Source organism: Arachis duranensis, chromosome 4, assembly GCF_000817695.3.
Source record: "Arachis duranensis cultivar V14167 chromosome 4, aradu.V14167.gnm2.J7QH, whole genome shotgun sequence".
Taxonomy (NCBI): Eukaryota; Viridiplantae; Streptophyta; class Magnoliopsida; order Fabales; family Fabaceae; genus Arachis; species Arachis duranensis.
Genome location: NC_029775.3, coordinates 65,947,535 through 65,963,042, shown reverse-complemented (window position 1 = coordinate 65,963,042; position 15,508 = coordinate 65,947,535). Strand labels below are relative to the sequence as shown.

The window sequence follows — 15,508 nt, the reverse complement described above, 5'->3', positions numbered from 1 at the left end:
AGACAAAATTAATTCACATTATTGACACTAGTTAGATAGTGTACTAATGAACACTCATGCAAGTTTGTGTTATATCTTGATCTAACTAGTGAGAAGTTTGCAATGATCTATAACACCACAAATCACATGTTCTTACTTTACCTACTATATTACTTTTATCCTTACATTATACATGAATCAAACCCAATAGATATATTACATATTATGCCTTTGCAATATATAAGTGTTCACTTCTTCCATGTTCATTTGTCCATAATAACTCTGCTACCTTATATTTACTTAGCACCGTTTTATCCATACTATTTCTCTCACTAGTACATCTTTTTCATTCTTTCGCCTAAATTATTTTTGAACATTATATATTACTTGTATATTTTTTAAATAAGCTCTTTATAATAGAGAATTTATTTCTCAAAAAATTTTCCTCCCATCTTCCTTTTGTTTTTAGTATCAATCCATCTCATAATGTTTTTATATGAATCAATAAATGTACCTTTCTTTTCAAGTCACACTTTTCAATAGTAAATTATAGAAGGTCATCAATGATATCAATTCTTGCTTTCTCCCAAGATGTTGCTATATTATTGATTCCTATAAAACATTCTGTGAATCTTCCTGATTTGTTAGGTACTCCTGCCTGGTTTTTTTCATTCTTTACATATAGCCACTATATACACTTCTTAGTTCTTATTGATTATTTTTGTTCATCATCTCTAAGATAGGTTATTCAAGCAATAGTTTGTGTTATTTTTTCTTTTGGGCCTGCTACACATACAAGTTTACAAGCTTACAAGTTGGCCCAGCCCAAATAGAACTCATGCGCATGAAGAGAGACAACATGGCGCATCAAAATCACGCGCTCAACACTCAAACGGTTACGTATGGCAGACTCTTCCACTTCTTCCACTTCTTCCACTTCTCAAAGCACGAAAACAAGGAAACCCTCCCATTTTCAAGCGAAAATCAAAGTTCAAAATATACAAATCGTTGTTCGAAACCTCCATCAAAACACCATCAAACTCTCCGTGAAGAATCTGAAGAGAAAACAAAGCAACAATACTCAACGTAAGTTCATTAAGATTCCTGTATATTTTACTTTTCTTCTACGTCGTTCTTCTATTGAGAAGGATTTGACTAACATCAATTCATGAAAACTAACATCTCTAATCCCTAATGATCCTCTCTATCATTAATTCTCATTTCTCTTGCTCTAGTTATTTGATTACCCATTTCCCAATCCCTTTCTACATTCTGTCTATTTACTACTCTTGTTATTTACATTCTGTTCATCTACTTCTTGCCATTTACTCTTATGTTCTTTAAATTTCTGCACCCTTTAATTCCTTGCCATTTATCTTTGATGTTATTTAAGTTTCTTGCAATTTAAGTTTCAGTTATTTACTTCCATTTTATTTCTATATTCTTGTTCTTAATTGCCATTTAAATTCCTGTCATTATGTTCAAAAGTCACATTGCTCATAAAATCAAAAATCATGTTAGCTTGACTAAACTTACCATTTAACTAAAGTTGCTTAATCTACCAATCCTCGTGGGATCGACCTCACTCTTTGTGAGTCTTATTACTTGATACGACCCGGTATACTTGCCGGTTGTACGTAGAATTCTCATTTTTACGTATCAGGTCTTTGGTTTAGTTAAGGCTTTCGAGGAGCTGTAAGAGGAGAATAAAAGATTGTTAAATTTTTCTATTAAAATAAAACAAAATATTTATTATTATATTTTTGTTCTGGGCCTGATCTTCGGGTCCTTTCTCGGAATGGTCATCAAACTCGGCAATTCGAAGATTGGGTCATCCTCATGGCCCAAAAACGGATCAATAACTTTCAATATCTTAACCCAACATTCGAATTCAAATACTTCCCTTATCTTAGTCAGATAAGATAAGATAAGATGATGACAGCCCAAACCGATTCTATAATCTCTAACCAACATTTGAGTTCGAATATCTCCCTTATCTTAGCCAGATAAGATAAGATGGGATAACTACCACTAGTTATATAAAGAGGAGCCAGAGGCCCCTTCAGGTACGTCATTCCTCCCACACATTTTATACCTCTCAGATCCATTTTGACTTGATCGTCGGAGTGTCTTTGCAGGTAACACCCCCCATTGCTCCGAAACGAAAACCTATAAACCCACCGCAATGGAGTGACCAGACTCGGAGACAACTTCCTTAAACCAGATGGTTCCATAGTATTACCACTAACCATTGGAATCAAAAGCTAGAGGAAGACCATCCTCTCTGAATTCGTGGCCCTCAAGGACTCTACTGCCTACAACAACATCCTCGAAAGAAAGACGATCAATGACCTATCCGCCGTCATCTTCACCATGTTCCTAATCATGAAATTCCAAGCCAATAATGACACCATTGAAATGATACACTGGGACTGGAAAGTCGCGGTAGAGTGCGACAACACCAGCTTCGCTCTCCGCAAGAGATCTCGAGACCCGGCAGGCATCTTCCTCGCCGACCTCGATACATGCCAAGACCCCAACCTGCTCAGAACTATGGGAGGAAATGACAAAGAAGTAGAGCAAGATCTTGTAGATGAGGTCAGGAGCATAGCATCCGTACGGGAGCTAGCCCTAAAACAAAGAATAAGCCAAAGGTACAATTGCAGCACGGTACCTACCAAATCAAGACGATAATCGAAAAAGGAGTCTATAGGTTCAAAAGACTAGATGGGACCGAACTCCTGAGATCTGGAATGCCACCAACTTACGGTGCTATTATATGTAGAAACATCTTTCCAAAGCAACAAGATCGAGGTCGTTTAAAACTATCTCTTTACCCTTTATTTTTTGCCTTTTTCACTTTCATTTATTGCTTAAGTTGTTTAATCATATATTTTCTTACCGGGCACTCTTTCTGACCAACATCGGGAGGTTTTTATGAGGCTCAATGATGAGCAGATAATTTATATGCTTTTTGGCATTATTTTTAGGTAGTTTTTAGTAGGATCTAGCTACATTTAGGGATGTTTTTATCAGTTTTTATGCAAAATTCACATTTCTGGACTTTACTATGAGTTTGTGTATTTTTTGTGATTTCAAGTATTTTCTGGCTGAAATTGAGGGACCTGAGCAAAAATCTGATTCAGGCTGAAAAAAAACTGCTGATGCTATTGGATTCTGACATCCCTACACTCAAAATGGATTTTCTGGAGTTACGGAACTCCAAATGGAGTGCTCTCAACTGCGTTGGAAAGTACACATTCAGGGCTTTTCAGCAATATATAATAGTCCATACTTTGTTCGAGTTTAGATGACGCAAACTGGCGTTCAACGCCAGTTCCATGCTGCATTCTGGAGTAAAATGCCAGAAACACGTCACAAACCAGAGTTAAACGCCAAAAACATGTTACAACTTGGCATTTAACCCCAAGAGAAGCCTCTGCACGTGTAAAGCTCAAGCTCAACCCAAGCACATACCAAAGTGGGCCTCGGAAGTGGATTTCTGCACTAAGACTTATTTCTGTAAACCCTAGTAACTAGTTTAATATAAATAAAACTTTTTACTATTGTATTAGAGATCTTGGTATGCGATTTTAGACCTTAATGGGGGCTGGCCATTCGGCCATGCCTGGACCATCACTTATGTATTTTCAACGGTGGAGTTTTTACACACCATAGATTAAGGTGTGGAGCTCTGCTGTTCCTCGAGTATTAATGCAATTACTATTATTCTTCTATTCAATTCAACTTATTCTTATTCTAAGATATTCGCCGCACTTCAACATGATAAATGTGATGATCTATCACACTCATCATCATTCTCACCCATAAACGCGTGCCTGACAACCACTTCCATTCTACCTTAAATCGAGCGCGTATCTCTTGGATTCCTTAATCAGAATCTTCGTGGTATAAGCTAAAATTATTGGCAGCTATTCCTAAGATCCGGAAAGTCTAAACCTTGTCTGTGGTATTCAGAGTAGGATCTGAGATGGGATGACTGTGACGAGCTTCAAACTCGCGAGTGTTGGGCGTAGTGACAGACGCAAAAGAATCACTGGATTCTATTCCAATATGATCGAGAACCGACAGATGATTAGCCCTACTGTGACAGAGCATTTGGACCATTTTCACTGAGAGGATGGGAAGTAGCCATTGACAACGGTGACGCCCTACATATAGCTTGCCATAGAAAGGAGTAAGAATGATTGGATGAAAGCAGTAGGAAAGCAGAGATTCAGAAAGAACAAAGCATCTCCGTACACTTATCTGAAATTCCCATCAATGATTTACATAAGTATCCCTATCTCTATTTTATGCTTTATTTATCTTTATATTTGAAAACCATCATAACCATTAGAATCCGCCTAACTGAGATTTACATGATGACCATAGCTTTCTTCATACCAACAAGCTCCGTAGGATCGACCCTTACTCACGTAAGGTATTACTTGGACGACCCAGTGCACTTGTTGTTTAGTTGTGCGAAGTTGTGACAAAGTGTGATTCACGTTTGAGAGCTCCAAGTCTTTGGTGCCATTGTTGATGATTATAAGTCTTATTTTCTTCTACTCACATAAAGGAATCTTTATACTGTGACATGGAGGATTCCTCTTCCTTTTTTGTTCTCTTCTTTTTAATATGAGCAGGAGCAAGGACAAGGACATTCTTGTTGAAGCAAATTCTGAACTTGAAAAGACCCTGAAGAAGAAGCTAAGAGAAGCTAAAGCATAACAATTCAGAGAAAACCTTACAGAGAATCTCGAAAAAGAAGAAGACATGGCCGAACCCAATAACAATGGTGGAGGCGCAAGGAGGATGCTTGGTGATTATACTACTCCTACTTCCAACTTTTATGGAAGAAGCATCTCAATCCCTGCTATTGGAGCAAACAATTTTGAGCTGAAGCCTCAACTAGTTGCTCTAATGCAACAGAACTGCAAGTTTCATGGACTTCCATCAGAAGATCCCTATCAATTTTTAACTAAATTCTTGCAGATCTGTGATACTGTTAAGACTAATGGAGTAGATCCTGAAGTCTACAGGCTCATGCTTTTCCCTTTTACTGTAAAAGACAGGACTAGAACATGGTTGGACTCACAACCTAAAGATAGCCTGGACTCTTGGGATAAGCTGGTCACGACCTTCTTGGCCAAGTTCTTTCCTCCTCAAAAGCTGAGCAAGCTTAGAGTGGATGTTCAGACCTTCAAGTAAAAAGATGGTGAATCCCTCGATGAAGCTTGGGAAAGATACAAGCAGTTGACCAAAAAGTGTCCTTCTGGCATGCTTTCAGAGTGGACCATTTTAGATATATTCTATGATGGTCTATCTTAGCTTTCTAAGATGTCACTGGACCATTCTGCAGGTGGATCCATTCACCGGAGAAAACGCCTGCAGAAGCTCAAGAACTCATTGATATGGTTGCAAATAACCAATTCATGAACACCTCTGAGAGAAATCCTGTGAGTAATAGGACACCTCAGAAAAGGAAAATTCTTGAAATTGATGCTTTGAATGCCATATTGGCTCAGAACAAAATGTTGACTCAGCAAGTCAACATGATTTCTCAGAGTCTGAATGGATGGCAAAATGCATCCAACAGTACTAAAGAGGCATCTTCTAAAGAGGAAGCTTATGATCCTGAGAACCCTGCAATGGCAGAGGTGAATTATATGGGTGAACCCTATGGGAACACCTATAATTCCTCATGGAGAAATCATCCAAATTTCTCATAGAAGGATCAACAAAAGCCTCAAAAAGGCTTTAATAATGGTGGAAGAAATAGGCTTAGCAATAGCAAGCCTTTTTCATCATCTTCTCAGCAACAGACAGAGAACTCTGAGCAGAGCCTCTCTAGCTTAGCAAACATAGTCTCTGATCTATCTAAGGCCACTTTAAGTTTCATGAGTAAAACAAGGTCCTCCATTAGAAATTTGGAGGCACACGTGGGTTAGCTGAGTAAGAAAATCCTTGAAACTCCTCCTAGTACTCTCCCAAGCAATACAGAAGAGAATTCAAAAAGAGAGTGCAAGGCCATTGATATTATCAATATGGCCGAATCCAAAGAGGAAGGGGAGGACGTGAATCCCAATGAGGAAGACCTCATGGGACGTCCTCCAGACAGAAGGGAGTTCCCTATTGGGGACCTAAAGGAATCTGAGGCTCATATAGAGACCATAGAGATTCCATTAAACTTCCTTCTGCCATTCATGAGCTCTGAGAACTATTCTTCCTCTGAAGAGGATGAAGATGTAACTAAAGAGCAAGTTGCTCAATATCTAGGAGCCATCATGAAGCTGAATGCCAAGTTGTTTGGTAATGAGACTTGGAAAGGTGAACCTCCCTTGCTCATTAGTAAACTAGATACATGGGTTCAGCAAACTCTACCTCAAAAGAAACAAGATCCTGGTAAATTCTTAATATTCTGTACCATAGACACCATGACCTTTGAGAAGGCTCTGTGTGACCTGGGGTCAGGTATAAATCTTATGCCACTCTCCGTAATGGAGAAGCTGGGGATCTTTGAGGTACAAGCTGTAAGAATCTCATTAGAGATGGCAGACAAGTCAATAAAACAAGCTTATGGATTGGTAGAGGACGTGTTAGTGAAGGTTAAAGGCCTTAACATCCCTGTTGATTTCATAATCTTAGACATTGGGAAGGATGAGAATGAATCCATCATTCTTAGAAGACCCTTCATAGCCACAACAAAAGCTGTGATTGATGTTGACAGAGGTGAACTAGTCCTTCAATTGAATGGGGACTACCTAGTGTTTAAAGCGTAAGGTTATCCTTCTGTAAACATGGAAAAGAGGCACGATAAGCTTCTCTCAATACAGAATCAAACAAAGCCCCCACAATCAAACTCTAAGTTTGGTGTTGGGAGGCGACAACCAAACTCTAAATTTGGTGTTGAACCCCCACATTCAAACTCTAAGTTTGGTGTTGGGAGGTCCCAACAATGCTCTGAACATATGTGAAGCTCCATGAGAGCTCACTGTCAAGCTATTGACATTAAAGAAGCACTTATTGGGAGGCAACCCAATTTTTATTTATCTATATTTCTATTGCTCTTTTATGTTTTATTAGGTCTATGATCATGTGGAGTCACAAAACAACAGCAAAAATTAAAAACAGAATCAAAAACAGTAGAAGAAACAGCACACCATGGAGGAAGAGCTTATTGGCGTTTAAACGCCAGTAAGGAGCATCTAGCTGGCATTTAACGCCAGAACAGAGCATGAAACTGGCGTTGAACACCAGAAACAGGCAGCAGTCTGGCGTTTAAACGCCAGGATTGCACCTAGAGGAAAGCTGGCGTTAAACGCCAGAAACAAGCACCAAGCTGGCGTTTAACGCCAGAAACAAGCATCAGGCTGGCGTTAAACACCAGAAACAGGCTACATCTGGGCATTTAACGCCAGAAACAGGCAGCAGTCTGGCGTTAAATGCCAGGATTGCATACAGAGGGCATTTTACACACCTAAATGGTGCAGGGATGATTAATCCTTGACACCTCAAGATTTGTGGACCCCACAGGATCACCTCAGAATCTGTGGACCCCACAGGATCCCCACCTACCTTATCCCTCTCTGTCACACCTTTTCATAACATTCTTCCTCAAACATCATTCACTAATCACCTCAATCACTCTTCCCCATCACCTTTTCACCACTCACATCCATCCACTCTTCCCCATAAACCCCACCTACCTTCAAAATCAAAATCTCTTTCCCACCCAAACCCACCCTACATGACCGAACCATAAACCCCTCTCCCTCCACTATATAAACTCCTCCATCTCTTCTTCTTCATCATTTATTCTTTCTTCTTTTGCTCGAGGACGAGCAACTTTCTAAGTTTGGTGTGGTAAAAGCATAGCTTTTTTTTGTTTTTCCATAACCATTAATGGCACCTAAGGCCGGAGAAACCTCTAGAAAGAGAAAAGGGAAGGAAAAAGTTTCCACTCCCGAGTCATGAGAGATGGAGAGATTCATCTCAAAAGCCCATCAAGATCACTTCTATTAAGTTGTGGCCAAGAAGAAGGTGATCCCTAAGGTCCCTTTCATGCTCAAGAAAAATGAGTATCCGGAGATCCGACATGAGATCCAAAGAAGAGGTTGGGAAGTTCATACCAACCCCATTCAACAAGTCAGAATCTTAATAGTTCGAGAGTTCTATGCCAATGCATGGATCACTAGGAACCATGATCAAAGTATGAACCCGAATCCAAAGAATTATCTTACAATGGTTCGGGGGAAATGCTTAGATTTCAGTCCAGAAAATGTAAGGTTGGCATTCAACTTGCCTATGATTTAAGAAGACGCATGCCCCTACACTAGAAGGGTCAACTTTGATCAAAGGTTGGACCAAGTCCTCATGGACATATGTATGGAAGGAGCTCAATGGAAAAGAGACTCAAAAGGCAAGCCGATTCAATTAAGAAGACTAGACCTTAAGCCTGTGGCTAGAGGATGGTTGGAGTTCATCCAACGCTCCATCATTTCCACTAGCAACCGATTCGAAGTAACTGTAGATCGGGCCATCATGATCCATAGCATCATGATTGGAGAGGAAGTAGAAGTTCATGAAGTCATCTCTCTAGAACTCTACAAAGTAGCCAAAAAGCCATCCACCTTGGCAAGGCTAGCTTTTTCTCATCTCATTTGCCATCTATGCTACTTAGCTGGAGTTGTCATAGAAGGAGACATCCTCATTGAAGAGGACAAGCTCATCACTAAGAAGAGGATGGAGCAAACAAGAGAGCCCATTCATGGATCTCAAGAGACGCATGAGGAAGCTCATCATCAAGAAATTCCTGAGATGCCTCAAGGGATGCATTTTCCTTCAAACAACTATTGGGAACAACTCAACACTTCTCTAGAAGGATTGAGTCATGACATGAACCAATTAAGGGTGGAACACCAAGAGCACTCCATCATTCTCCATGAGATTAGAGAAGATCAAAGAGCTATGAGGGAGGAACAACAAAGGCAAGGAAGAGACATAGAGGAGCTTAAGAACACCATTGGTCCTTCAAGAAGAAGGCGCCACCATCACTAAGGTGGACTCATTCCTTAACTTCCTTGTTCTTATCTCTCTGTTTTTTTGGTTTTTGAACTTCATGTTTGCCTATGTTTGTGTCTTTACTACATGATTATTAGTGTCTAGTATTTATGTCTTAAGGCTATGAATAATTCCATGAATCCTTCACCTTTCTTAAATGAAAAGTGTTTCTAATACAAAAGAACAAGAAATACATGAGTTTCAAATTCATCCTTGAAATTAGTTTAATTATATTGATGTGGTGACAATACTTTTTTTTTTCTAAATGAATGCTTGAACAGTGCATATTTTTGATCTTGTTGTTTATGAATGTTAAAATTGTTGGCTCTTGAAAGAATGATGAAAAAGAGAAATGTTATTGATGATCTGAAAAATAAAAAAAATTAATTCTTGAAGCAAGAAAAAGCAGTGAAGAACAAAGCTTGCAAAAAAAAAGAAAGAAAAAGAAAAAACAAGCAGAAAAAGCCAATGGCCCCTTAAAACCAAAAGGGAAGGGTAAAAAGGATCCAAGGCTTTGAGCATCAATGGATAGGGGGTCCAAGAAAATAAAATCCAGGTCTAAGCGGCTAAATCAAGCTATCCCTAACCATGTGCTTGTGACATGCAGGTCCAAGTGAAAAGCTTGAGACTGAGTGGTTAAAGTCGTGATCCAAAGCAAAAAGAGTGTGCTTAAGAGCTCTGGACACCTCTAACTGGGGACTTTAGCAAAGCTGAGTCACAATCTGAAAATGTTCACCCAGTCATGTGTTTGTGGCATTTATGTATCCGGTGGTAATACTGGAAAACAAAGTGCTTAGGGCCACGACCAAGACTCATAAAAGTAGCTGTGTTCAAGAATCAACATACTTAACTAGGAGAATCAATAACGCTATCTGAACTCTGAGTTCCTATGGATGCCAATCATTCTAAACTTCAAAGGATAAAATGAGATGCCAAAACTGTTCAGAAGCAAAAAGCTACAAGTCCCGCTCATTTAATTAGAACTAATATTCATTGATATTTTGGGATTTATAGTATATTCTCTTCTTTTTATCCTATTTTATTTTCAGTTGCTTGGGGACAAGCAACAATTTAAGTTTGGTGTTGTGATGAGCGGATAATTGATATGCTTTTTGGCATTATTTTTAGGTAGTTTTTAGTAGGATCTAGCTACTTTTAGGGATGTTTTTATTAGTTTTTATGCAAAATTTACATTTCTGGACTTTACTATGAGTTTGTGTGTTTTTCTGTGATTTCAGGTATTTTCTGGCAGAAATTGAGGGACCTGAGCAAAAATCTGATTCAGGCTGAAAAACGACTGCTGATGTTGTTGGATTCTGACCTCCCTGCACTCAAAATGCATTTTCTGGAGCTAAATAATTCCAAATGGCGCGCGCTCAACTGCGTTGAAAAGTAGACATCCAGGGCTTTCCAACAATATATAATAGTCTATACTTTGTTCGAGTTTAGACGATGCAAACTGGCATTCAACGCCAGCTCTATGCTGCATTCTGGAGTAAAACGCCAAAAACACGTCACAAACCAGAGTTAAACTCCAAAAACACGTTACAACTTGGCGTTTAACCCCAAGAGAAGTCTCTGCACGTTTAAAGCTCAGGCTCAGCCCAAGCACATACCAAAGTGGTCCCCGGAAGTGGATTTCTGCACTAAGACTTATTTCTGTAAACCCTAGTAACTAGTTTAATATAAATAGAACATTTTACTATTGTATTAGAGATCTTGGTATGTGATTTTAGACCTTCATGGGGGCTGGCCATTCGGCCATGCCTGGACCATCACTTATGTATTTTCACGGTGGAGTTTCTACACACCATAGATTAAGGTGTGGAGCTCTGCTGTTCCTCGAGTATTAATGCATTTACTATTATTCTTCTATTCAATTCAACTTATTCTTATTCTAAGATATTCGCTACACTTCAACATGATGAATTGATGATCCGTGCCACTCATCATCATTCTCACCCATGAACGTGTGCCTAATAACCACTTCCGTTCTACCTTAGATCAAGCGCGTATCTCTTGGATTTCTTAATCAGAATCTTCGTGGTATAAGCTAGAATTATTGGCGGCCATTCCTAAGATCCGGAAAGTCTAAACCTTGTCTGTGGTATTCGAAGTAGGATATGAGATGGGATGACTGTGATGAGCTTCAAACTCGCGAGTGTTGGGTGTAGTGACAGACGCAAAAGAATCACTAGATTCTATTCCAACATGATCGAGAACCGACAGATGATTAGCCGTGCTGTGACAGAGCATTTGGACCATTTTCGCTGAGAGGATGGGAAGTAGGCATTGACAACGGTGACGCCCTACATACAGCTTGCCATAGAAAGGAGTAAGAATGATTGGATGAAAGCAGTAGGAAAGCAGAGATTCAGAAGGAACAAAGCATCTCCGTACACTTATCTGAAATTCCCACCAATGATTTACATAAGTATCCCTATCTCTATTTTATGCTTTATTTATCTTTATATTCGAAAACCATCATAACCATTAGAATCCGCCTAACTGAGATTTACAAGATGACCATAGCTTGCTTCATACCAACAATCTCCGTGGGATCAACCCTTACTCACGTAAGGTATTACTTGGACGACTCAGTGCACTTGCTGGTTAGTTATGCGAAGTTGTGACAAAGTGTGATTCATGTTTGAGAGCTCCCAGTCTTTGGCGCCATTGTTAATGATCACATTTTTGTGCACCACTCAAATCTTAAATGAAATTCATCTTTCAAAAGCATTGTCCCATCCAACGGCACGAACTAAAAGCGGCAATCCCCGGAGATCAATCACCCTGAGGCTAACATAATGGATATCTAAACAACAAAATGTATATCCAAATAAGTATATAGCTACCTAGAAAATGATCCACTCGAGGACAACGAAACTGATATACAAATAAATAAACGGCTACCCGTGAATCAATCACCCCGAGGCCAACGAAATGAATATCTAAATATCAAAACGGGTATCCAAATATCAAAAAAGAAGCGACCCGGGGATCGATCACCCCGAGGCCAACGAAATAGATATCCAAATAAACAAACAAAAATCCAAATAACAAAAAATGGTGACCCAATGATCGATCACCCGCAAAGCCAACAAGGTGAATATCCAAATAAGTTAAACAGCTCCCCCTAGAAATTGATCAACTTCAAGGCCAACAAAACAGATATCCAAATAAACTAAATAAGCAAAGTATTGAAATTGGCCAACCAAGAGGCCTAAAATAAGTTCACAATAACGGCCCAAAAAAGCCACACAAAACAAGCATGAGCTGACGTTCTTCCAAGTCGCGAAAGGTCGAACTCACCAATATCCCGCTAATCGGCGCAGGATGATGTCATGCCCTTTCTAGGCCCCTCATGGCATCTCGATAATAGAAAACCAAACTCGTCAACAAAAGCGGCATTAAGGTCTAAGCTAATGACTTTCCAACTCGCGAAAAGCGGAACTCATCAATATCCTGCCAATTGGTGCAGAATGACGTGACGTCCTCTCCAGGCTTCTCACAGTCTCCCGAACTACAGAGAACCGGGTTCCCCAACAACTTAGCATTGAGACCAAGCAAGCATGCTCTCTTGCTCCGGGGGCAACTATTCCGGACCCCAATCACTGGGTCCTTCCTCAGAACGGTCACTAAACTCGGAATCCGAAGATTGGGCCATCCTCATGACTCAAAGACGAATGAATAACTTCTAATATCCTAACCCAACATTCGAATTCATATACCTCCCTTATCTTAGCCAGATAAGATAAGATGATGACGGCCCAAACTGGTCCTACAATCTCTAACCAACATTCAAATTCGAATATCTCCTTTATCTTAGCCAGATAAGATACAATGAGATAACTACTACTAGCTATACAAAAGGGAATCAGAGGCCCCCTCAAGTAGGTTATTCCTCCCACACAGTTTATATCTCTCAGATCCATTCTGACTTGAGCGTCAGAGTGTCTTTGCAGGTATCACCTCCCATTACTCCAGTCAGACAATCTGGCAATCGACTCGACTCGCAAGTTGCCGATCTATCTTATAACCCATACCGGAGACCTCCAGTACAATTTTGAAATGTGTATTTGTTATATATGTAATATATTTAGACTCTCATTACGTAATAATTATGATATTAAATTGGTAATATACAAATTAATATTCCTGTCATTTAGTAATCCATTTGTTAGAACTATTTATCCTTCTAAAAGATGGGATAGAAGAAAGTTCTTTGGATGCCAGTAATGATAACTTGTCAAATTGAACAAATAAAATACATATTTATTGTAAAATAAATTAATAGAAAATAAAAAAATAAATATAAAATAAAAAATATAAATAGAGAATTCTAGTATTAGTATTCTCTAATATAATTATCTCAATATAACTGAGATAATATAATAATATATTCAATCTTTTATATATTAATGAGCGAACATGTATAGAAAGAAGTGTTTTTGTCATAGTATTGTGTGTTCTGTCTCATACCATGTTACTTATTTATATACGTACAAAGTTCATATTTTTTAAACTTCATTAAGTTTAGTCTATCTTAGAAACTTGAGCCTTACACCATTGAAAAATTAGAGCTGCCCATATTGTGAAAAAGTTATAGATTATTAAATGGACATCCATATCACAACACTCCTTCTTAGATATCTATTTGGAATTATGCCTCACTAAAACTTTACTAAAGAAAAATACAATGGAAAAAACTTTAATTAAAAAAAAAAATAGTACAATATCCTTTGTCATGAAAACTGCCTCGTTAGAAAATATTGTCAAGAAAAATTCAATAGTGATAAAATATGACTAAAGAATAAAGAGTACAGTCTCTCCCTCTTGCCATTGTATCTGTTCTGTTCTGAAAACAACTTAGGGTTTTGTTACAGACACTGAGATGGCAAGCTTTATGTGAAGGAACTCCAATTTGTTGAGCATTGAATGAATCATATTGGGTATATTTTGGAATGGACTTTGTTGAATATGCATTCTACTTGTTTGTTGTTTTGTCTATTTTGACTTTCTATTGTTGTTGTTGTTGTCTCTTTGGGGTTAGCCTCATTCTTCAGGAGAAATTAGGAATAGTTTTTATGTGTGTGAAAGTGGAATGGACTTGTAGGGTCTCGAAATTCATAGAGATCAATGGTAAATTAATTTGGCATAAGAAAACATGCTTGTGCTTTTCAGTCAAATAATGAGCCTTTCAACCTTCAAGTCCTTATGTTTATTTGTTAACATTCTCTTAAAATGCTTATTCTTAGGCCGTTTCTAATGTTCTGCTTCAATTTCTTGCGAAATTAGTTAATTTAGTTTTGGAGCATCCATTTCTAAAGCTGTTACCAACAGTCTTACTATTTTCATTTATTAAGATATATGCTCCCACCATTTCTGATCTGCAAGTGGGTATGTATTGCCAATGGTCATTGTATTATTGAATATTTGAATTATAAGATATGTTCAATGATGTGTTCTTTATTTTGGTCTCTTCAGAGATTTATCCCAGTTGAATTTGGAGCAGACCCTAACAAGGTTCAAATATATGACCTGGAGGATGGCCGCAATTTATACGCACACAAACTCAAAATTCGCCAGATGGTTGAGGCCGAATGCATTCCATATCCCTGCATTTGCTGCAATTTTTCATGAAGATTTTTCTCTCTTCTCTTGTTCAGCTAGCCTTAAATGCTCCTCCTAGTGACAAGGTTACCATATTTGGTGATGGGAACACAAATGTGCCCTTCTTCAAGGCTGTTTTAGATGATACAAAAAAGGTACATAACATTAACACACTTTGATTGAAAAAGCACTTGGATCAATCATTTTATAAAAATATTGTTGTAATCAACTGATTGAGTTTTTGTTGTAGGAGCTGCACTCAACCAGAGGTGTGATTGCTGGAGAGAGAGCCAGGCATTCCAACTACAGGTATAAATATAACTATTTGTATTGATTACTAGCCTTAGCTGTATCATTCATAACATCACTTTCTTGTTGTACACACAGTATGAAGTATTTCATCTCTAACAGAGATTGCAGTCAGTGGAAAATCGAGAACCAACTCCAAAAAAACCTTTTCATCTGCAGTGAAGTGAAGTGGGTAGTTGAAGAGTAGTTATTAATAACCATTTAAATCAGTTAATGTGATCTTTATTTATTTATTTTAAAACAATTTGTGATCCAATGATATAGTGGATAATAGTAACAACACTCTAATTCCACTCAAATATCTGCTTGGACCCATGCTAACTTAAGCATCGGAGTGTCATTGCAGGTACAACCACCAACCACTCTGCACATTAAGCTCGGGTCATCAATCCCCCCACCTCGGGCCTCTCTAAGACGACCGAGTTGCACGTTTCAGGTAACCCCCGGAACATTGGCGCCGTTGCCGGGGATCTGGAAGTCATCCCTCTACCATGGCGGACGACCCCTCCAACAATGACCGCGCGGCATCAGAACAAGAGGA

The 15,508-nt window shown here is 38.7% G+C and overlaps 1 pseudogene; it reads left to right on the top strand.

Annotated features, from left to right (window-relative positions):
• Positions 1 to 2,364: 2,364 nt before the first annotated feature.
• LOC107484074 (phosphomevalonate kinase, peroxisomal-like) overlaps positions 2,365 to 15,508 on the top strand; it is a 27,733-nt pseudogene continuing 14,589 nt past the window's right edge.